The 22,858-nt window shown below is 45.5% G+C and overlaps 1 non-coding gene and 2 pseudogenes across 1 annotated transcript; 1 reads left to right on the top strand and 2 right to left on the bottom strand.

Annotated features, from left to right (window-relative positions):
* The first annotated feature begins 427 nt into the window (after positions 1–427).
* LOC117072255 overlaps positions 428–22,858 on the top strand; it is a 151,820-nt pseudogene continuing 129,389 nt past the window's right edge.
* LOC117073537 lies at positions 13,435–14,569 on the bottom strand (annotated as a pseudogene).
* On the bottom strand, positions 15,991–16,102 carry LOC117073813. The gene has a single exon (XR_004433378.1). It is a non-coding gene; the product is annotated as a U6 spliceosomal RNA (small nuclear RNA).

The raw sequence follows: 22,858 nt of genomic DNA, 5'->3' as shown, positions 1-22,858 counted from the left end.
CAGAAAGAAGAGCTGGGGCTGACAGGATTGTGGGGGTCCTCTCTCCCACCTGAAAAGCTACTGCTGCCTGCCGACCCTCTTAAGAGGAGACCTCTCTGGGCTCCAGCACCTAAAACAGACAAACCTGGGAGGATGCTTCTCTCTTCTGTGTCACACATGTCCTGGAGAAAACCCGTGTATCTGAATGACCAAAGAAAATGTGAGAAAAAGTGCAAAATCTGTACCAGGCCATTCAGTGTCTGGATGGGGCTCTGTGGTGCACATGCGTTCCAAGAAGATTGGAGAGTGCCAAGCCTGCAGGAAATGTCCCTCAGACCTGCCTCTCACACCTGGAGTATGACTGCCAGTCCAGGTTCTGATGCAGAACTGTCTTTAAAAGGTGACTGCGGATATGGAGAGAGGGATTTCTAACCCTGATAGAACATGATCAGCTGTTTCGCTGGGGAAAGCCACATCCACCAGTGACATGCTGCTCAAACTGGCCCAGGACACACTCTACTACCTAAGGAATAAGCCCCACATTTGCTCTTTGTGGGTGAAAGGAGAGGGTGAGAGAGGAGAGGAGTGTCCGCACAGACATGAGAAGCCTGCAGATCCAGATGACCCCCTTGCTGATCAGAATATGAAAGATCGCTTTGTGAAAACAATGACCCCATAGCAGATAAGCTTCTAGAGCAGGCTTCAACCATGCATCATCCAGACCCACTGGTGGAGAAGTCTGCCCCCACTCTATGTTGGTGGTCTGGGGGATACCATTACTGAGACAGATTTAAGAAATAATCTCTACCTGTTGGCGAGATCTGGATGGTCACTGTTGTGCAGAGACAGCAGTGTGCTCTCATCAGCTTTCCACAGGGCAGGCTGTGGAAATGGCCACTGAGAAGTCCTTTTGTAAATTCATTGTCCATGGCTGCAGACTCACCATCAAATGGAAGAAGATTCCAAGCTCTCAAAGAAAAGGAAAAAGAGAAGGATGGAACCGCAGACTCTGGGATCCTGCCAGAGCCTATTTCAGTGCTGCCAGGAGCTCCTCCTCCCCCTGCAGCTCTGGTCCCCACCTTGGAGCCTCCTTCCAAGGAGTGAGATTACCTTTCTGACTTTTTCTGGCCACAGACAACTTTTCTGACTTTTTCTATCCTTGGCACCTGCTGAGGAGAGGAGACCCACGGACCCGGGCTCCTGGGCCCATTCTTGCCCTGCTTCTTGATCGTGCGACTTGAAGGCATTATTGTGTGGTGGAAGCGGGGCCCCAGGACCATCTGATAGATCGATGGTCTCTGGCCTCTGCCCCACTGATGGTCAGATGGTGGCCACTCAGGGTGTGAGAGCCCAGCCATCACTGCTTCCTTGAGTTGAAGAGGTTGGAGGCTGGTCCACCTGCTCCTATCCCACCCTCGGCGATGTGGATGTTTGCTCTTTGAGCCTGGTAACGTCACTGCCTTGGCCCTGCCAGGCATGCCCTGCCTTGGCTGGGGGCCCTGCGTACCCACACACTACTTTAAGGGGCTTGTCCTTCCTTGGGCCAAATTCTAATTTTGGCCAGTGCCCCAGGAAGCTCAGTCCCCTGTTTTGTTATCTTGGCTATTTCTGGGGCACCCATGGTTCTCCTGGGTCCCTTTTCTCCCAGGGCTTGGGCTGGGCTGGGCATCTGTAGGTCTGGGATGTTTGCCCTGTGAGGGAGGCTCTGTCACACAAGTGGGCAGGCATGGGGACATGCGATAGGCGCTGGCTGGCTAGGGCTCTGCAGATGCCACAATCCTTCTGCCCTCCAGCAGCCTCTGAGTCCAGCTTCCCCATTGACACTGATTTCACCCAGCTGAGGAGCTGTCTGGGGTTGTCTGGGTGCTGTCTTGGCTCCTTTAAGGCTGTGCTGCTCAGTGGCCCCTGAGAAAGGTCAGGTCCAGGTGCCACCATGCAAGGGGAGTATCTATGGCCCTACTGCTGGGGTTTCGGTGGGCTGGACAAGGCCTGGTTGTGGGGGCCCTGATGGGGTTCAGGGCCAGGGCCTGTCCTATGGTCCTGGGGGTGTCCAGGGAAGATGAAAGAACAAGGGTTCAGCATCCCTGCTCAAAGCTGCACTGTGGACACCATGAGCCCCGGATGTCAAGATCCATGAGGAGTTTGGGAGAGAATTTCAACACAGAACTCGCCAAAAATCCCATGGTCTATCCTGAGATAGGAACAGACTTGCCACATCTTGAGCCGCTGGGCCCCCAGAGAGTGACCTGCTGTCCTGGGCTCTACAGAATTCTCATGCTGCTGGGCCTTGGCCTCAGGTCAGCTTCTGGGCTTCTGGAGCTGGGCTGGTGGGCCAGCCTGTCCCCCTTGGGAAGGGCCTCCATGCTGAGGAACACCTGCAGAGGCCTGGGTGCCACAGACACTCGCTCCAGAACCAGGGCCTTCCTAGGGGTCTTTGGATGTTTAGCTGAATGGAAAGCAAACTTGGTCCACTTCTCCCCCAAACCCATCTGACCCTTGTTTGGGTTTTTGGAGTCTTGGGGTCTCTAGTAACCCCCCTGGTCTGACACTGAAGAAACACTACAGGCTGCCGATCCCACAGTGAGGGGTGTGTGCTGCCTGGGGTATGGGAACTCATGAGTGGGGACCCCTGTTTCTCTCTGGCCCTGTTGGTGCTCGCAGCTGTGGGTGTGGGCTGGCACAGATGAGACTGAACCCTCCAGGGCCCTCTAGGATTCTTCTAGGGCAGGAGGGGAAGGGTGTGGTAGGGGCTTGGAGGGGTCTTGCCCTCATCCCCTGCCCTGTTACTGAGGTGAGTCCAACACCTGCCCTGGGGCCCAACTGGCCTGTTTTTAGAAGCTTCTTAGAGAAAGAAGAGGAGGAGGAGAAGGAAGGCCTGGGGAGCAGGGATGGAGGGTCCTGGGCACTCCCCACTGTTTACTGTCTTAGATGGTGACTCAGGAGAAGACCTGGTGCTAGAGACCACCTGGGGGACATGTCACAGTGCATCCTTCTGAGCTCAGCCATGGAGGCCTAAAAGTGCCTGAGAACCATATCATCATCCAGAGCCCAGGTCTGGGACGGTGCGTCTTGGGAGAGCTCCCACAGGACAAACAGGAGAGCTTCAGGAGAGGATCTAGGTTTGGGGCTGGGCATCAGGCCAGGGGGAGTCTCCTGGGAGAGGTCTGTGCCTTCACCCTGTTTCTGCCCTGGGCACCTTGCACTGGGCAGTGCTGGGTCCTTTCTGGACACCCCTGGGGGCCAGCTCTGCACAGGAGGCAACGGATACGGCAAGGTCTAGGCAGGGAAGTGCTCACCACACTCCTGCCTTTCATCTGAGTTGTGTCAGGGGTGGGTTCGGTTTCCAGGAGGACTCATGGTGCCCTCTCCAGCCCACCAGAGTTGGATTGGTTTGGCCCTCCCTCAGGGCTAAAGCGGAGGGTCCTGTGGGCAGTGTGGGTACTGCCCTTGGGCCAGGTTTGATGTACTTGTGTGCTCCCCCAGCACCCTCGGGCACATGGGGACAGGGTTCTGTGCACTTTCAATGCCATATGTGCCCTGGCTGTGAGCATGTGCTTGCCCTGCAGAAAGCAGATGTACCAGAGCCTCAGGATGAGCTTGTGATGAGCTTGAAGTAGGAATTTATGGGGACAGCCGGCATGGGAGGACCTGGTCCTTCAAGGTGGAGGGCTGGTGGCATGAGCAGGGAATACTAGAGCCTCAGTCTGTGGTGCTGGGAGCCCCCTATGCGTGGGATGAGACCTCCCACATAAGACTGGATCAGATAAGGTCTTGCAGCTTCTTATAGGGGTGGTCTCATCTCCATCAAATGTGGGCCCTGAAAGAAGGGGCTCCCCAAGTACTCTCCCAAGATGAGTCCTGGCCCAGTCTGCCCAGGATGCTGGCCCTGAGTCCCAGCCCCAGTCATGTGATGCCCCCTCTCAGGCAGGACATGGACATTGTGTACCCTGCAGGGACCTGCCTCTGCCTCCTGCACAGAGGAAGGGAGCTGGGTCCTTCTGGAGGAGCCAGACCCTTCAGCTGGGGAAGCCAGGCCCTGTAGGGCAGCAGGGTCCCTGGCCTGGGGTCTCCTGTGCACACTGATCCCATCAATCAAGCACTGTAGGAGCCATTTTAAGGTGGCAATCTGGGTACACAACATTTGCTTGTCTGCACAGAAGGAGCAGAGGTGTTCAGAGCCCCCTGGACTGCCCCGAAAACCTCACTATTCCAGGCCCCTCTGCAGACCCTTCCCAAGGCCAGATCTCCAGGCAGTAGGCTGGGCTGTCACCCTCTTCTCTGATGCCCTACCCTGTCCTGAGACCTCCCCTTGCCCCTCAGATGCCCCATCCCTCTGGATTACCCACCTGCCCTGGGACCCTCCATGCCCCACACGCCTTACTTGATGCTGCAGCACTCTGTGAACGTGATGTGGCTTGTGAAGATGTGGCTCACATCTAGGTCATTCTGGTGCATGTTCACTGAAGATATCTTGGCCTGCTCCATTTTCTATAGAGCAGGGCCAAGCCTCAGAACAGACACAAGACTCACTGTCAAAACCGCTGTCATAAAACAGCCGTTCTGCAAGGAAAGGGGGCTTTTTCTGCAGATACTATATTTCCATAGCCAGGGAAAGTCAGTGGCGCGCAGCTCACCTGTGTTCCCCACACCACTGTCTGCCCAGGATATGTGACTGACCCCTTCTGCCCCCTTGGGGTTGACTTCCCATCTCGGTAACTGGGCTTCTGACACAGTCTGGCCTATGCATCCTACTCTGGTTGGGTGTGGAAGGGCCAGACCTGGTGTTTCCTTGGGTTCTTGGCCTTTGTCTTCTCGACATTCAGTAGGAGTGACCATGCTGGGCCCCAGACCTCTGTAAGTATTCATTTGTAGACCCAATGAGACATCTATGGACAGAAGATGCTCTGGTGAGACAGACTTCAGGGGGATCCGAGTCTAAGGATTCTGGAAGTTTCCAGTCTTTGGCTGCACAGTTCCTCAGGAGAGGTTCAGTCTCCTAGGACTGGGCCTCCCTTCCCATGAATAAAGAGTGAGCAAGAGCTCAGGTTGTGAACTCTGATCTGGATTTATTCCTTCCTATGGGGTGTCCAGAAGGTGTTCCTGTTCCTGGCTTAGAAGCGGCCCATGCCCAGGCATCAGATTCCTCCCAGCAAGGTGATCCTTGCAGGGATGGGCAGGAGGGCAAGGGACAAGGCGTGTTGTCCTTTTGGTGAGGAAAGTGTGCCCTGCCCTGTCTGAGAGGCAGGCAGCACCAGGAAGCAACAATGGGCACCTGTCCTAAACCCTGAAGAGCAGTCATGGGGGACCCTCACTCACAGCTGCGCCTTCTTGTTGTACCTAGATTTATTCCAGTTAAGCATTTATAGCCATTTATCTGTGTGTCTGATGCCCTGATGTTTTTGCTGTCAGTAAGAAGTGATGGAGTGAGCTGAGCTGCCAGGCTTCCTGCAGTGATTCTTGGATGCTGGGTCATGTAGTTAGGGGTCCTGATGGGACTGAACTGGAAGGAGCCAGAATAGGACAGAACCAAGCCCCTGATGAGTGGCCACTGGTGGCTTGGCCTTATGACCATAGGACACATTGTTCCCAGGGCACAGACACGCTGGGCTTTGGTTGGGTCTTGGCCCCCAGGTAGGGCCTGGTGGGCAGCGGGCAGTGACTCCTGAGACACTACTGTGATTCTCGGTGGTGGCTGTGGTTAAAAGCCTGCAGGGCTAGAGTTTGGGGTGAGATTCAGCAGGAACTGTGGCCTCTCCCAGTGACAGTGTGTCACTCCCATTCCCAGCACGCGTGCCCACAGGCCACGGCCTCCGCATCACATACACACCCCCCGCCAAGTTGCCCATCTATGGAGCAGCCCCCATACAGCAGGGTCAGGCTCTTACCTCCACCTCCAGGGCACAGACAGGGGCAGCTCTGTCTCACTGTAAGGCCATGAGGAGAGCTGAGGACCTGGACCAGGCTGGGGGCCATTCCCTTTCCTGAGCAGGCCTCAGGGAAGGACTATCCCCATCCCCATCCGACCCAGGTCTCAGCCCAGGAGCCTGCATAGGGAAGAAAGGACAGACAAGGCCTCCGTGCTGGCTGACAGGAGGGGCTGGGGCAAAGGAGCAGAAAGAGTACAAGGCCAGGCAGGGACTGCTCAGGACCCATGGGGGCTCGGGTTGCACAGTGGGGCTGCCCCTCCTGGGCTGCAGGCAGCATCCCCTGTGGGAGCTGAGCAAATCCAGTCCTGAGATGGGACAGTGTTGCCCAGGGGTGTGTGACTGGGCCCTGACAACAGTCTCCCAAAAAGTGACCACATCACCTGGTTCAATTCCAGGAAGGCTGAGAAGTGCCCAGTACAGCGAGGATGCACCTGGAGCCCATCCTGTCTAATAGACTCTGACCATCCCGCATCCACCAGCCTCTCCTGCATATTGGCCACCACCCCTTCCCTTTTCCTCATTTCTCCATCGTATCTGACCCAGAGGCTTTGACCCTCTCTCCAGCCACAGTGGCCCTTCTTTTACCTTCATCCTGTAAAAGCCCTTGAACAAGACTCCTCTGATCCATGAACATGCCTGCCTTGTCCACTTACTAATTGGGCTGCTGTGCACTGCTGCCATGGCACCAGAGGTAATGAGGGTGATTGAGGGCCCCACAGGTGGCCAGCTTGGCCCTCTACCCAATTCATAGCCTCAGGAGGTTCTCAGGGGCCCTGGCTTGGGGCACCTGGCTGTCCTCCTCCCACCATTCTTTTCTGACAACCTCACCCACCTGTCCTCTGTCCATGGTGCTGACCAAGCCAGCAGGGAGCAGGTCCCCAGAGGGTGCTACTGAACTTTGGGGACTGACCGAGGCTCCTCTGCTGAGGGGTCTCAGGTGAGTCGCTGTCCCCGGTTCTACGTCATCTGCTGTCCTCTTCAGCACCATCCACCCCACCCCAGGCCGGCTCCATGCAGATGCATCCCCGAGTCACCAGTCTCAGGGTCCTCTGTTGTAGGATGCAGATTACTGTACCTGCTGTACACATATTGTGTGAAATAAATTATATATATAATATATAAAGTAAATGAGGACGTTGATCTGCATTTTCCTGATGAATACTGATGTTGAGCACTTGTTAGCTATATGTATATTTTTTTTAAAGATAAATGTCTATTCAGGTTCTTTGCTTCTTTTTAAATCAGGTTATTAGATTTTGGTGAATATTCTCTTTTCTATTCAGTTGTGTGGGTTTCTTATGTATTTTGATATTAACCCCTTATGAGATATATTGTTACAAATATTTTCTCCGAGTTCATAAGCTGCTTTTTAATTTCATTGATTGGTTTCTCCTGTGCAGAAGCTTTAGGGTTAGATGTACTCCTACTTGTATTTTTGTTTTTTGTTTCTTGTGCTTTTAGTGTCATATTTAATAAGTTATCTGAATCAATGTCAAGGAGCTTTTGCCCTATGTTTTCTTGTAGGATTTTTACAGTTGCTGGTTAAATAACAATGAGATATCACCTCCCATCTGTTAGGATGGCTGTTATAAAAAGGACAATAAATAACAAGCATTGGTGATGGTGTGGAGAGAAGGGAACATTTGTACACTACTGGTTAGAATTTAAGTACAGCCATTAAGGAAAACAGTATGAAGGTTCTGGAAAATCTAAAAATAGAACTACTCTATGGGTCAGCAATCCCTCTCATAAATTATATATCAATAGGAAATGAAATCAGCATCTTGTAGAGATATCTGCATTCTCTTCCCCGTGCCCAACCGCAGCGTTGTTCCCAACAGCCAAGCCATGGGATCAAGTTACTATTCATTGATGGATGAGTGGAGAAAGAAATTTTGGGGGAGGTGTTTGTGTGTGTGTGTATAATATATAATAATGTAAATATTTCAGCTTTTTAAAAATAATATATATATTTTTTTGAGATGGAGTCTTGCTCTGTCGCTCAGGCTGGAGTGCAGTGGCCAGATCTCAGCTCACTGCAAGCTCCGCCTCCTGGGTTTACGCCATTCTCCTGACTCAGCCTCCCCAGTAGCTGGGACTACAAGCACCCATCACCATGCCCGGCTAATTTTTTATATTTTTAGTAGAGACGGGGTTTCACCGTGTCAGCCAGGATGGTCTTGATCTCCTGACCTCGTGATCCACCCGCCTCGGCCTTCCAAAGTGCTGGGATTACAGGCGTGAGCCACCACGCCTGGCTATTTCAGCTTTTAAAAAGGAGAAGATACTGCCATTTGTGATAATATAAATGAACATGGAGGATATTAAGCTCGGTGAAATAGCTTAGGGAGAGAGAAAAATACTGCATAATTTGTTATATATGAAACTTTTAAAAAGTTTAAATAGAGGCATGATAGAATGATGACTGGGGAGAGAAGAGACACAACGTTTCAGTTATATAAAATAAATGAAACTGGAGGACTAAAGTACAGTTTAAAGGTTATAGTTACTATTTTTATACTATATGCTGGTAATTTTTGAATAGGGTAAACTTTAGGTGCTTTGACACCAAAAGAAAACTACATGAGTTCATGCATATGTTAAATTGCTTTACTGTAATAATCATTTATATGTGTATGTATATATGAATATAATTATGGGCTCATTAAACTTAAATATTATAAGTAGGTAACAAAGAATAAAGTTAACTGGAAAACTGTGTCATCAGACTTGATTTTGCCTAAATGACAAACGGAAAGTACCTCCTAAATATTAATATTTGTACATCACATAAATTTCATATATTGGAAATATGTTTAGAGAAAGGAATTATAAATTTTAATACACACAAAATGATGCAGTAAATGCAAAATAGTAGAAAGAGATGAAAATCTGATTAATCAGAGTGGTTAATTCTTAGATATAATTAATGATGTGTTAGCTGTAATTTCAAGCCATATACATGTACATTTAATACCAAAGAGTTCACTGTGTACACAGAGATTACATGAAAATGATACATTTACAATGATATTAATTGATTTTAAAATGATCACAGAAATCAACTGTCTGGTATAAAAAAATAAAGAGTGTTAAGTAATTATTATAAAGTTTGAAACTAAAAAAAAAAAGCCAGGGGCGATGACTCCTGCCTGTATTCCCAGCAATTTAGGAGGCCAAGGCAGGCAGCTCATGAAGTCAGAAGTTCGAGACCATCCTGGCCAACATGGTGAAACCCAGTCTCTACTAAAAATACAAAAATTAGCTGGGCATGGTGGTGCATGCCTGTAGTCCCAGATACTCAGGAGGCTGAGGCAGGAGAATTGCTTGAACCTGGGAGGCAGAGGTTGCAGTGAGCCAAGATTGTGCCACTGCACTCCAGCCTGGTGACAGAGCTAGACTTTGTCTCAAAAATAATAATAATAATAAAAACCAAAGTTTGAAACTTTATTAGAAAGTTAACAAGTGGGAAAGTGATCAGCATTTTGGAGCACTAAACAGAGGATGGACAGAATTTTCTAATACCAAGAATATCATTTAATATTGCAAGGGTTTAAATCTAAATTAGTGTCTTTAACTTCACGAAGGCAGAACTCCTATAAGCAATGTTTCTTGAACACTGTAAAATGACAATAAAAATTAAAGTAACAAGTAACATGTAGCCACATGCAAATTTCCTTTCAGATTGTTTTTTTTTTTTTAATTTTAGGTAAATTTTTATTTCAATAGGTTTTGGGGGAACAGGTGGTGTTTGGTTACAGGGATAAGTTTTTTAGTGGTGATTTCTGAGATTTTGGTGCATCCATCACCTGAGCAGTGTACACTGTACCCAATGCGTAGTCTTTTATCCTTAAGATTGTTTTAAATGACATCTAGATTAAATAGAACATTCAAACTGAGATTACTTTTATAGCACCAGAGAAATGCTAAGGAGGAGGCTTCATGACTGAAACCAAAAGACCTGAATTTGTATATTTAATTCTACTAATTAAGATTCTTAATTTTAGAGAAGAACAGCAATTCTGCCCACATGCAGGAGTTATGCATTAAAGTGGAGCATGATCACTTCAGATATTTGTCCAAAACATAAAAATTCTTCCAAGTATTAAGAAAATATTTACACTTCATAGCTAATGCTAGTGTATAATACAAGGGCATTGAATAAGAAAAATTAAAATTTCTCATGTAGCACTATTCTACACAAAATATTTATGTAAAAATTTTTACTCACAACACGTGTGTACATTTCATGTTTTAGTACAGAATAACATATTCTCAAAGGTCATTTAATGTAGTAACTTAAAAATCTTTAAATTTTACAAGAATTCTAAAACTGCCCAGCAGAGCTGGTAGAAAAATACGGGAACTTCCCAGGACCAGAAGTGAATCAAGAGGTAAATTAACAAGAGTCATGAAAGCAAGAAGTTAAGAGTCGCCTTCAGATACGGCTCTGATTGCAGGACTGATTACACAGACCTAAAGCCTGTGAGGATTGTCCACTCTGCCCCTTGGAATAAACAGAGAAAATTACTAACTGGGGCCATCCCAAATGTGAGGTCTGTACAATGTAAGAACCAAATTGTAAATTATGAAGCACACAAAATAAGCTACCCAAAAAAGGGAAAGAAGAAATTATATATCACATAAACTTCATAGATTGGAAACATATTCAGTAACACAAATGGGGAAAGAGAATATCAAAATAATTTTGAAAACACATGAAATTCTAAAGCGGGCACTGGGGGCAGTGGCTGATTCTGTACTCCCAGCACTTGGTGGGGGCCAAGGCAAGAGGATCACTTGTGGCCAGGAGTTTGAGACCAGCTTGGGCAACAAAGCAAAAGCTATCTCTACAACAAATAGATGCAAAAAAATAAGCCAGGCACAGTGGTGTGTGCCTGTACTGTCAGCAGCTGGGGAGGTGTAGGTGAGAGGGTCTCTTGAGAGCAGGAATTTCAGGTTGCAGTGAGCTATGACCAGCACTGAACTCAAGCCTGGATGACAGAGATTCTGTCTCAAACACGTACACACACACACACACACACACACACACACACACACACACACTAAACAGGCATGTTTTGCGAAGACTGAAATAGAAATTGAACAACTGAAACTTAAATAAATTTAATATACAATGTATGGTTTAATTATTAAATGAGAACAAATTAATAACAACAGGATTAGTGAACTAGCACACTGAAATGAAGAAATAAAACTACAGAAAAACAAAATAACCACAATAATTATGATTATACATGTACAAAGAATAAAATGAGATGAAATCAAACACATTGGTTTCACTAGCTTACATACAACAAATCACACTAATAACAAATATTTATAAATTTCTAAAACTGAATATCAGATGGGAACCCTTGAATGCGAAGTGTATTGTGATTAAAAGTGACCACCAACAAAAAATACTCAACAGAAATAAAAGTCAAACTGTATAACACCAAAGAAAAGAAAAAAAATGTTAAAGCCATGAGAGAGAAGAGAGAACCAATGAAGGTGAGAGCAAACTCTCCAGAGCCTGTGTTCAGCCAGAAAACAGAGAAATAAGTAAGACTGCTGGGAGAAATTACTGTTCAACCAATAATTAGATACTTCACTAACATATTTTGAATAAGTAAGGATGCACTAAATGATTTCCAAAAGTAAAAAAAGGAGAAATCTTATTACCAACATGAGCTTATAAGAATACACTTCAAAAAGAAAAAAAAAAATTAGGCCGGGCGCGGTGGCTCAAGCCTGTAATCCCAGCACTTTGGGAGGCCGAGACGGGCAGATCACGAGGTCAGGAGATTGAGACCATCCTGGCTAACACGGTGAAACCCCATCTCTACTAAAATACAAAAAACTAGCAGGGCGAGGTGGCGGCGCCTGTAGTCCCAGCTACTCGGGAGGCTGAGGCAGGAGAATGGCATGAACCCAGGAGGTGGAGCTTGCAGTGAGCTGAGATCCGGCCACTGCACTCCAGTCTGGGTGACAGAGCGAGACTCCGCCTCAAAAAAAAAAAAAAAAAAAAAAGAAAAAAAAATTAAAATGAAGTTCAAGGAATCGAAATGCAAGAAACTGCAAACATATTGGGCTATCAAATCATGGTGGATGATGAACTAAAGGATCCCTGAAGTCTTTGGCAGCATCAGTTTTCAAATGTTGAACATAAAATAACAGTGTTAAACTCTATACATGTAATGAAATAAAATACCAAATTTTCTGATACTTGAATAATTTAACTGGTGTTAGAATCTCTTTTTCAGATAATTATTTTGAAAGAAAAAATATGTGATACTTCTGTCTCATCATTTGCAGAATATCAATTATCTTTTTTTCAGACCTTATTAGCACCAAAGGGCTCACAGTGGCATAGGCACTGGTCACAAGCTTCTGGACACCCAGGATGGCTGGATCATATATTGATATCAGGATCGAGTAGGATGAGAGACTTAAATCCATCTGGTACATGACCACAAAGAAATTCACCAATGGCAAGATGGTCTTGGCAGCCCTTTTTTTCTGGAGAGACCCTTGGGGAGATGGTTTTGTTTTTTGTTTGTTTGTTTTTTGACTTGCTCAATTTCTTGATTTAGTAGCACACATAGAATGAATGAATTAGCTCTTAGCTGTGGTATACTTAGTAAGTCTGATCTTGCTTGGAGAAATAGGATCTTAATACTTCATTTTCAGAACACTTTAAAACCCAAGCCACAGTTTTTCTTCAAGGATGTGGAAAGCATTCCTCATTCAAATCTGATTAATGGTTTTATAAAGAATGTACTTCATTTTTATTAGTCATTACCTTCGTGCTGGATTCTAATATTGTTTTTGATGGTGGTGTGTTCAATGACAGAAACTTACAGAGAGAAAATTCCTTCCTTCTCAATTTATAAACAAACATTTTAAAAGCAACATTTTTGACGTGGTAGGAAGACATTTATATGACATACGCAGCAGCCACCTTAAGTTGGCAAAAATAACAGAAGAAAAAAATTGTTATTTAATCTTTAAATAATGAGTCTCTATTTGCTACAAATCTACAAATATTTTAAATATATTTCCTTCTACTGTCATAAAAATTAAGATAACCCTCTGTTTAACAGTTTTTGAAGATATTAATTTTATAAGGAAATAAAAAAGATTGACTTGCCTCCTGAGTCATCCAGTGATAAACTGAACCCTAATTTCCCTCCCTGAAGAACATAAAAATGATGTAAGGTGTATCAAAGTATGTAACAATATTAACAATATTAAAAATGATTTTTCATATGGTCTTTCACTAAAGTAATCAACGTAAAAATAATGTAAAAATGTGTTTTTGCTTGAAGATTTAGTGAATGTCCAAGGAATCACAATTTTTGAGCTTTTACATCCAGGGTACTATACTATGTGAAAATACTATAGTGCCTTATATAAAAAAGCACAGTGATAAAATTTCACATGTAAAATTGCCTAAATATCAATAATAATTACATTCTCCGTAATCATTTATTATCTAAAACTTCAAAGCCATCCATCTTTTTCAGTGCTTTGAGTGAGCAATCAAAACAATCATGTTTAAAACTTAATTTCTCTGCTTGAAATCTGGAGGTATAGATGGAAGAGACACTTAAGGTAATTTTGTCCAACTTCTTAAGCCCACATATGTTGAAACAGTCTACAATGTCTCATTATGTCATCATTGATGCAACTTCTTCACCAGTGACATCATGGGAAATATGAAGGTCTTCAAGCATCTCAGTCAGACTACTTCGAGGTGCTCCTTCATCATCATCACTTTCCACAGGGATGGTTGATTCTCTGTAAATGTTGACTTTTTTCTAATTGCCTCATCTTCTTCAAGATCTTCAAGAAAATCTTGGTATTGCCTTTCATCATCTGTATCCATGTTCTCTCGCAAGTTCTTTCAATTTCCAGTTTCTACATCACTGATGTTTGGTCCAGTCTTAGTTCTTCTTGATTAATACCACATCTGGAACTCCATCCGAGTTCATTTTGTTGACATGCTCATCATTTATATTACAGCTGGCCAAATCAAACTCTAACACCAGGTCTCCAGGATTTAGAAGATGTCCCAAATGAGTACGACAAAAATACTGTTTATCTGTATTCATTTCAGATGTCTTATGTACCCAGACTTCCCTGAGGGTATGCTTTTTTACATCATTCCAGCATCGGCACCACATTTTATATCTCAGACTATGCTGCATTCCATCACAATAAACTCCTCTAGCTGTTTGAGATGACATAAACTATTGAAAGGGTTACTCCAGAAAGTGCTCCCATCAGTATCTGCAACTTGTAGGGTGTTTGGATCAATGAGGTGAATGGCACTGGTAACTCAAATACACACACAAATCTGGTTCATATTTCCCAGGCTTTGCACCAGTTTTGGAGACAGACAGACATTTTCCTTACATATTGGAACAAGTGTGTGTATGTTTGTGTGTCTGTAGACATACACAAACATGTAAAGTAGAGTCAGAATTGCTAGTCCATACCCTTTTGGGAAGCAAATTGTTCAACTAGAATACAGTGTTTTTGTATAGTTCTTGAGTCTTACAGTATCCAATTAAAGTACTGTTTTCCAAAATTGCTTAGGGCAGGACCTTCCATTCTCACACATAGAATGGGATATAGTTTATCTTAAAAAAAAAAAAAAAAAAAAAAGGCTGGGCATGGTGGCTCATGCCTGTAATCCGAGCACTTTGGGAGCCCGAGGCGGGCAGATCGCGAGGTCAGGAGTTCAAGACCAGCCTGGCCAATTCTGTGAAACCCCATCTCTACTCAAAATACAAAAATTAGCCAGGTGTGGTGGCGGGTGCCTGTAGTCCCAGTTACTCGGGAATCTGAGGCAGGAGAATTGCTTGAACCAGGGAGGCAGAGGTTGCCATGAGCTGAGATTGCACCACCGCACTCTAGTCTAGGCGACAGAGGGAGAGTCTCTCTCAAAAAAACAAACAAACAAACAAAAAACACCAAAAAATTTAACCATGCTACAACATACATTAACCTTAAGGACAGGTAAGTCAAGTAAAATAAACCGGTCACAAAACAACAAATTCTAAGTGGTTCAGCTTTTTTTTTTTTTTTTTTTTTTTTTTTTTTTTTTTTTGAGGCGGAGTCTCGCTCTGTCGCCCGGACTGGAGTGCAGTGGCCGGATCTCAGCTCACTGCAAGCTCCGCCTCCCGGGTTCACGCCATTCTCCTGCCTCAGCCTCCCGAGTAGCTGGGACTACAGGCGCCCGCCACTTCGCCCGGCTAGTTTTTGTATTTTAGTAGAGATGGGGTTTCACCGTGTTAGCCAGGATGGTCTCGATATCCTGACCTCGTGATCCGCCCGTCTCGCCTCCCAAAGTGCTGGGATTACAGGCTTGAGCCACCGCGCCCGGCCCGTGGTTCAGCTTTTATGAGGTACCTGGCATAGGTAAATGCATGGCGACAGAAAGTACAATAGTGGTTGCCAAGGTCAGGGGGAGGGGAAAATGGAGATTGTTGTTTAATGGGTACAGAGTTACACTTTTCCAAAACAAAAAATGTTCTGGAGGTGGATGGTTATGATGATGGCACAGTAATGTGAAAACATTTATTACTTCTAAAATGTACACTTAAAATAGATACAATGGTAAATTTTATAGTATGTGTGTTTCATCACTATTTTAAAAAGGGAAGTTGTCAGCTTTAGTATAATAATAGGCAAATACTATAAATCTAAAAATAAAAAGTAATTATCATTGTGTAAGAATACACACAGTTCTTAAATAATATTTTTAAAAATCCATTACTAACTGATAGGTGATTGATTCAAACACAAATAACATGAGAAAAACAAACTTAAGCATGAGAATTTTATGTGATACTTGGGAGAGCTTCTGTAAGTTTAAAATAAAACATCAAAGTAAGTTAGGATAAGATTCATACATTTGAATGTTATTTTTTCTCAAAGCTTAAACAGCAACAAAGTCAAAATTAATTAGAGATTATATAATGAATTACAGCATATTCTGTAAGCAGATAATTTATTTTAATAAAAACTCCAACAAAACAAAACTAATAAAAGTGGGCCAATTATTTGAAATACAAATAATATTGCCTAAAATGCTTCATGAATTTGTGTGTCATCCTTTCCCAGGTACCATGCTCATCTTCTCCGTGTCATGCCAATTTTAGTATATGTGCTGCTGAAGTGAGCACTGGCTCTGGATTTATTAGTTAATTTATTTTTGAGACAGGGCTTCACTGTGTCTTCCAGGCTGGAATACAGTGGCATGATCATGGCTCACTGCAACCTCCAGGGCTCAAGAAATTCTCGAGCTTTCCAGGGCTCAAGAAATCCTCCCGCCTGAGCCTCCCAAAGTGTTGAGATTAAAGGCATGAACCACTGTGCACAGCCTGGAATGTTTGTTGTACTAGACACTCCCACTACTTTTTTCTTTAAAAATTACTGATTTGTTCAGCTCCTTAAAAGGATCTTTGGTGTTTTATACATCAGAATATGTGAGGCCAGGCGTGGTGGCTCAGGTCTGTAATCCCATCCATTTGGGAGGCCAAGGATCACTCTAGGCCAAGAGTTTGAGACCAGACTGGCTAACATAGTGAAACCATCATCTCTACAGGAAAAAAAAAAAAAGCTGGGTGTGGTGGCACAAATCTTGAGCTTTGGGCTCAAGCAGTTCTGCCTCAGCCTCGCAAGTAGCTAAGACTAGGGTCGCAAACCATGTTACTTGGGCTGGTCTTGAACTCCTGAGCTCAGACGATCCTCCTGCCTTAGCCTCCAAAGGACTGGGATTACAGGAGTGAGCCACTGAGTCCGACCTACTAACAGATTTTTAAAACTGTTATTATAAATGTGCAGAGACATAAAAGAAAGTATGCATATACAATGAGTAAAAAGACAAAAATTCCAGGAGAAAAACAAAAATCATAAAATTAAGATAAAAGCAGAAAGCATGACCACCCACAGTGGCTCATGCCTGAAATCCCAGCACTTTGGGAGGCCGAGGCGGGTGGATCACTTGAGGTCAGGAGTTCGAGACCAGCCTGGCCAACATAGTGAAACCCCGTCTCTACTAAATATACAAAAATTAGCTAGGCACAGTTGTGGTATCCTGCAAACCCCGCTACTCGGGAGGCTGAGGTAGGTGAATCCCTTGAACCAGGGAGGCAGAGGTTGCAGTGAACTGAAATCGCATCGCTGCACTCCAGCCTGAGTGACAGAGGGAGACTCCATTTCCAAACAAATAAATAAATAAAAGCAGAAAGCAAAGAAATAAGAAATAGACAGGTCTCAGAGAAAATTAAATAAGCAAAACTTTGCTGCTTTGAAAAGATTGATAAACACCTAGCTGGACTAATAAAAACACCCAAATGGCCGGGCACTTTGGCTCATGCCTGTAATTCCAGCACTTTGGGAGGCCAAGGCGGGGACATCACCTGAGGTCAGGAGTTTGAAACCAGCCTGACCAACATGGAGAAACCCCATCTCTACCAAAAATACAAAAAATTAGCCAGGCATGGTGACACGTGTCTATAATACCAGCTACTTGGGAGGCTGAGGTAGAAGAATTGCTTGATCCCAGGAGGTGGAGGTTACAGTGAACCAAGATCGCACCACTGCACTATGGCCTGGGTGACAGAGAAAGACTCAATCTTAAAAAAAAAAAAAGCGCACCCAAAACACAAATTGCTCATAGCAGAAATGAGAGAACATGACTACAGACCACACAGATAACAAAATTATAATACTATAAACAGATTTATGAACACATTTTGCCAATGAATTTGAAATAACTCTTTTGCCAACATACTTGAAAATAAATTTCATTGGAAAAAAAACAAATTATAAAAATAACACAATGGAAAATGTTTTCCTTGCATATTTATTCATTCAACTAACTTTGGGTGGAAGGTACTTATAAGTTTAAAAGTCCTTTCCGAAAGTGGAAATAACATAAAAATGTTTGCATAGAAGACACTCAATGGTTCTCAGAGGGTATCTGAGAGTCTAATCAGCCTATTAACCTTGGTCTGAATAACGAACAACAAATGTGAGCTTTTTGTCACATTCGTGTATTTTCCCCTGTAACCTGATACCTACATTTTAAATGCATTTTTAAAAAGTTTCATTTGGCCCTATGATAATTATTTCCCCTGTAAAAAGCTACAGGATTTTGGTTTAAAAGCAAATGAGATAGAGTATCTGGTCCATGAAAAAGATTAAGTGGAAAGATCAGCTGCCTAAAGTTTGTAACCAATAACAAGACAAACTCCAATGCTACCTTGTTCACGTAATCAACAATATGTGAGTGGAAATAAACTAGTGAGCTATACATTTCTGATACCAATTTACCAATCAACAGGAGGGGAAGAAATCGCTCAAATGTGACTACTGTTAACAAACATCTAAATATCAGACATAGTCTCTTATTAAAATTGTAATATCAATTTTGAAATCACTCCTTCGACTTTGTTATGTTTTTAATTCCCCCATAAAAAAAAAAAAAAAACAGCAGCCACTTTTAAAATGTAAATCCCCGCCCCCCTTTTCAAAGTAACTTGCCTAGGAAAATTTAATGCATTAAAATAAAACGTTAACAGACAAACCAATTACAACATTTAAGAAAAACTAAAATGATCAGTAAAACAAACCAATCGCTCTAGTTTAGCAAAGCGTGTGTTTTTCATCTGTTGTGGGTATCCTATTATACTAATAAGCAACAATGTTTAAAAGTAATCCCAATACCTAAAACACCGCCATACACATAACATACTTGCCCTTTACTCCAATGAAGCTTAAAGTAGACTCGAACTCAGACCATTTCCCCCTTCAGGCACACTGAAATATACGAGGGGGAATCCAAGAAATCAGATCTGTTAAGTGCCAGCATCTTCTTTCAGAGTAGGGTCAAATTCGTGTTTGCCCTCAAATGTCACCGTCCCAGTAAATCCGCAAATTCTCACTAGCCCTGGAGTGCAAAGAGGTCTGACCACGGAAACGCCTGTCCTAGCACCAGGAAGACAGTGGGAAAAGCAACCCTCCCTGGGTCGGAGCCAGCCCCAAAGCCTCCGCCACAGAGACAAGAGGTGGCCGCTGGCGGCGGACAGGGCCCCACACCCCCGGCCTGCCTCCCGAGAACCAGGAAACCTGACAGGCCGGCCGGGACCCACCCTCGGCAGCCCCCTCACGCTCCAACCCAGTCCGCTGGACCGCTCCCGTCTGCCCTGGCCTCCCGGCTGCACTCTGCCACCTCATCCCTCTCCGGCAGCCTCGGGGCCCCGCCACCTCCTCCCCGCGACCAGGGCTCGGGTCGCCCCCCGGCAGGAGCGCCCGGACGCCGCCCTCTGCCCGGCCCCGGCCCCGTCAGTCCCCCCACGGCCCAGGCCCCGCCGCCTCCAGGCCCGAGCTCCCGCCGTGCGCTCCCCAGTCCTAGACTCCGCCCACGCCCCCTCGGCTGCTCCTGGCTCATTCCCCTACGCCGGCTACCGGGAGGCAAGCGCAGAGGAGCATTTCACCCAGGGTCCCAGGTCACAGATGGCCCGGTGCTCCCGGTCCCGCTCCTTCTCCAGCTCCACGTGGTAGGCGTAGATAGCAGGATCCCTGCAGCAGCCCACACTGCATATCCGGCCATCCTCTCCCACAGAAGGACCGACACTCTCAGCAGGACTGGCAAGGCCATCTTGCCGCCGCCGCCTCCACCTCAGCCGCCACAGTCTGTGGTGACCCGGACAGTTTCAGCCGCAACCGCCACCGCCGCCGCCGCCGCCGCCGCGCCCCATTGGCTTAGTCTCCTGTTCAGGGCCCCGCCCCAACAGGCGTGCGGCCCAGCTGCCGCGAAAGGCGTGAGATGGGCGGGGCGGGGAAGGCGCGCACCGTCGCCGAGGGAGTGGGCGGAGCGCTCAACCGCCAGGGAGACCGGAGGGGCCGCAGGAGACTGAGGCTGCCAGGCGTGGAGCCCGGGGAAGGGTGGGGCCCCGGGGAGAGAGGGGAGGGGCTGGGCGGGGCCGGTGGGGTAGGGTCGGGGAGGGGTGGGGCCCCGGCGGGCCAGCGCGGGAGAGACTTAGGGGAGTGGTGCAAGGAACACATTGCAAGGATGCCACTGTGGGTGACTGGGCGAGGCCTCAGCCCCTCCGTCTGGGGATGGCAATCAATTGCCATCCTTTTTCCATTTTTCGTGGTTATCACTTGATATTTCTGACCCAATCCAAATCAACCCTGGCCAATGCTTGGAGCTTTAGAGCCACACGCCTATGACCTGATCTTCCCACTACCACCTCTGTGCTCTCTGTGTTCAACCTGTGCAAAACTTTTTTTTTTTAATGTGCAGAACTATGTTTTAAATTAAAAAAAAATTTTTTTTAAAATGATTTATGGGCCCGGCGCGGGCGCTCACGCCTGTAATCCCAACGCTTTGGGCAGCCGAGGCAGGTGCATCACTTGAGGTCAGGAGTTCGAGACCAGCCTAGTCTACAAAGTGAAACCCTGTCTCTAATAAAAATACAAAAAAAAAAAAAAATTAGCCAGGTGTAGTGGTGGGCGCCTGTAATCCCAGCTACTCGAGAGGCTGAGACACGAGAATTGCTGGAACCCAGGAGGCAGAGGTTGCAGTGAGCTGAGATAGTGCCACTGCACTCCAGCCTGGGTGATAAGAGTGAGAGTCTCAAAAAAAAAAAAAAGTTTACGAATGCCTTCCTTTTCTGTAAGCTAAATTTGAGGTAGCTTGCTATAATTCACATAATATAGGAAACTATAAAGATGAGCTAATACAATCAGGACAAAGAACGTGAAAAGTCAGAATAAAATGAAAGGCCAGGAATAAGAACACAGATAAGCAGACCATAGGGGCTTACACAATTATTAAGATTGCATGATAAATTTGGCCCTGAGCTTCCTGGTGGCCAAAACTAAAAGGAAAACAGATGTATGTGATTTTCTCACTGTCTTTAAGAAGAAACGCAGTGTTCTTGGAGAGTTTCAGTGTTTCCCTGGTTGCAGTTTTCAATTTTTCAGGGGCTTTATATAGTGATTTTGAGTAATAAGCAATATCCTTGTATTCATTATCTATTGTTGGGTAAAAATCACCCCAAATTCAGCAGCCTAATAAACAATAAGCTTTTTTTTTCTTCACAGTTTCCATGGGCTAGGAATCTGGTTGAGGTTAGCTGTGTCCTCTGGCTCAGGCTCTCACAATGATACAATCAAGCTGTCAGCCAGGGCTGCAACTCTCTCAAGGCTTCAGAATCCTCTTTCAAACTCACTTCCACAGCTGCTGGCAGGCCTCAGATCCTCTCTGGCTGTTGGCTGGAGATACAGGTCCTGTCCACTTGCACCTTTTCATAAGAAGCAGCTGGCTTACCCCAGGGCTAGGGAGGGGAAAGAGGAAGAGACAGAAACAGAAAATGAGAGCAAGTGAGATCACAGTCCTTTTTGTAACCTAATCCCAGAAATGACATCCCAAGATAAATAAGTATAATACATATTACGTTATATGGGGGTAAATGCTAAGCAAAATAATCAAAATTCTCCATGTGTTATTAGCTCATAGCACAGAGGTTAAGAGCTTGGGTCCAGGAGGTAGACTTGGAGTTTGAATTCTAGTTCCGCAACTTATTCACCATGTGATTTTGGTCAGGCTCTACTGCCTCTCCGAGCCTCAGTTTCCTTATTTCATTATTGTCAGTACAGAGAAAATGCTCATTTTTATAAACCTGGAGGAGGAGTGAACCAATAAACATCATTTGTACACACAGGACCAGCTGACCCACCGGGCAAAAAAGAGGCCTCCACTGAGCAAGTCTACCTGCCAGATGCTATGTCATATTTAAACTTCATGAGATCTGGCCAGGCACAGTAACTCATGCCTGTAAATCCCTGTAGGTTGAGGTGGGAGGATGGCTTGAGGCCAGGAGTTCAAGGCTGCAGTGAGCCATGATTGTGGCACTGCACTCCAGCCTGGGCGACAGAGCGACACCCTGTCTCCACAAATAAATAAATAAACATCTTAGTATCTGCAGCAGGGTACAGGCAGGTGTTATTATCCCCAATTTTCACCCTCAACTCTGAGTTGAGTCACACATCAACTCTGATAACCTTTGCTCCCACTCCCCTTAAGCCATCCACAGGAATAGCTACTTTCATAGAAAAGTTAATCTCAGAGGGTTGAGTAACTTGCCCAATTACTGTAAAAGGTAGAGCTTCAATTAGCACCAAAGCCAATCTGATGCTAGCATTCCTTCTCCACCCCTCCATGTGGCTTCCTGGTATTTATTTATGTTAATTTTTTTTTTTTTTTTTGAGATGGAGTTTCACTCTTGCTGTCCAGACTGGAGTGCAATGGTGCTACCTTGGCTCACTGAAACATCCATGTCCTGGGTTCAAGCAATTCTCCTGCCTCAGGCTCCCAAGTAGCTGGGATTACAGGTGCCTGCCACCATGACCAGCTAATTTTTTTTTTTTTTAAGATGGAGTCTTGCTCTGTTGCCCAGGCTAGAGTGCCGTGGTGTGATATTGGCTCACTGCAACCTCCGTCTCCTGACTTCAAGCAGTTCTCCTACCTCAGCCTCCCAAGTAGCTGGGATTACAGGCACCCACCACCACACCCAGCGAATTTTTGCATTTTCAGTAAAGACAGGATTTCACTGTTAGCCAGGCTGGTCTTGAACTCCTGATCTCAGGCGATCCACCCACCTTGGCCTCCCAAACTGCTGGGATTACAGGTGTGAGCCACCATGCCCAGCCCATTTTTTGTATTTTTAGTACAGACGGGGTTTCACCTTGTTGACCAGGCTGGTCTTGAACTCCTGATCTCAGATGATTCACTCACCTCGGCTCCCAAAGTCCTGAGATTACAGGCATGAGCCACCGCGCCTGGCCTTGGCTTCCCTTTAATAAATCACCACTCAATTTGATGTGGAGGTTCTGTTCATTCCCAGAATATAATGAATGAATGATTT

This window comes from Trachypithecus francoisi, unplaced genomic scaffold (assembly GCF_009764315.1).
Source record: "Trachypithecus francoisi isolate TF-2019V2 unplaced genomic scaffold, Tfra_2.0 Lachesis_group4, whole genome shotgun sequence".
Classification (NCBI taxonomy): domain Eukaryota; kingdom Metazoa; phylum Chordata; class Mammalia; order Primates; family Cercopithecidae; genus Trachypithecus; species Trachypithecus francoisi.
Note: the sequence above shows the minus strand (reverse complement) of the source record. Positions and strands in the feature narration are given on the sequence as shown.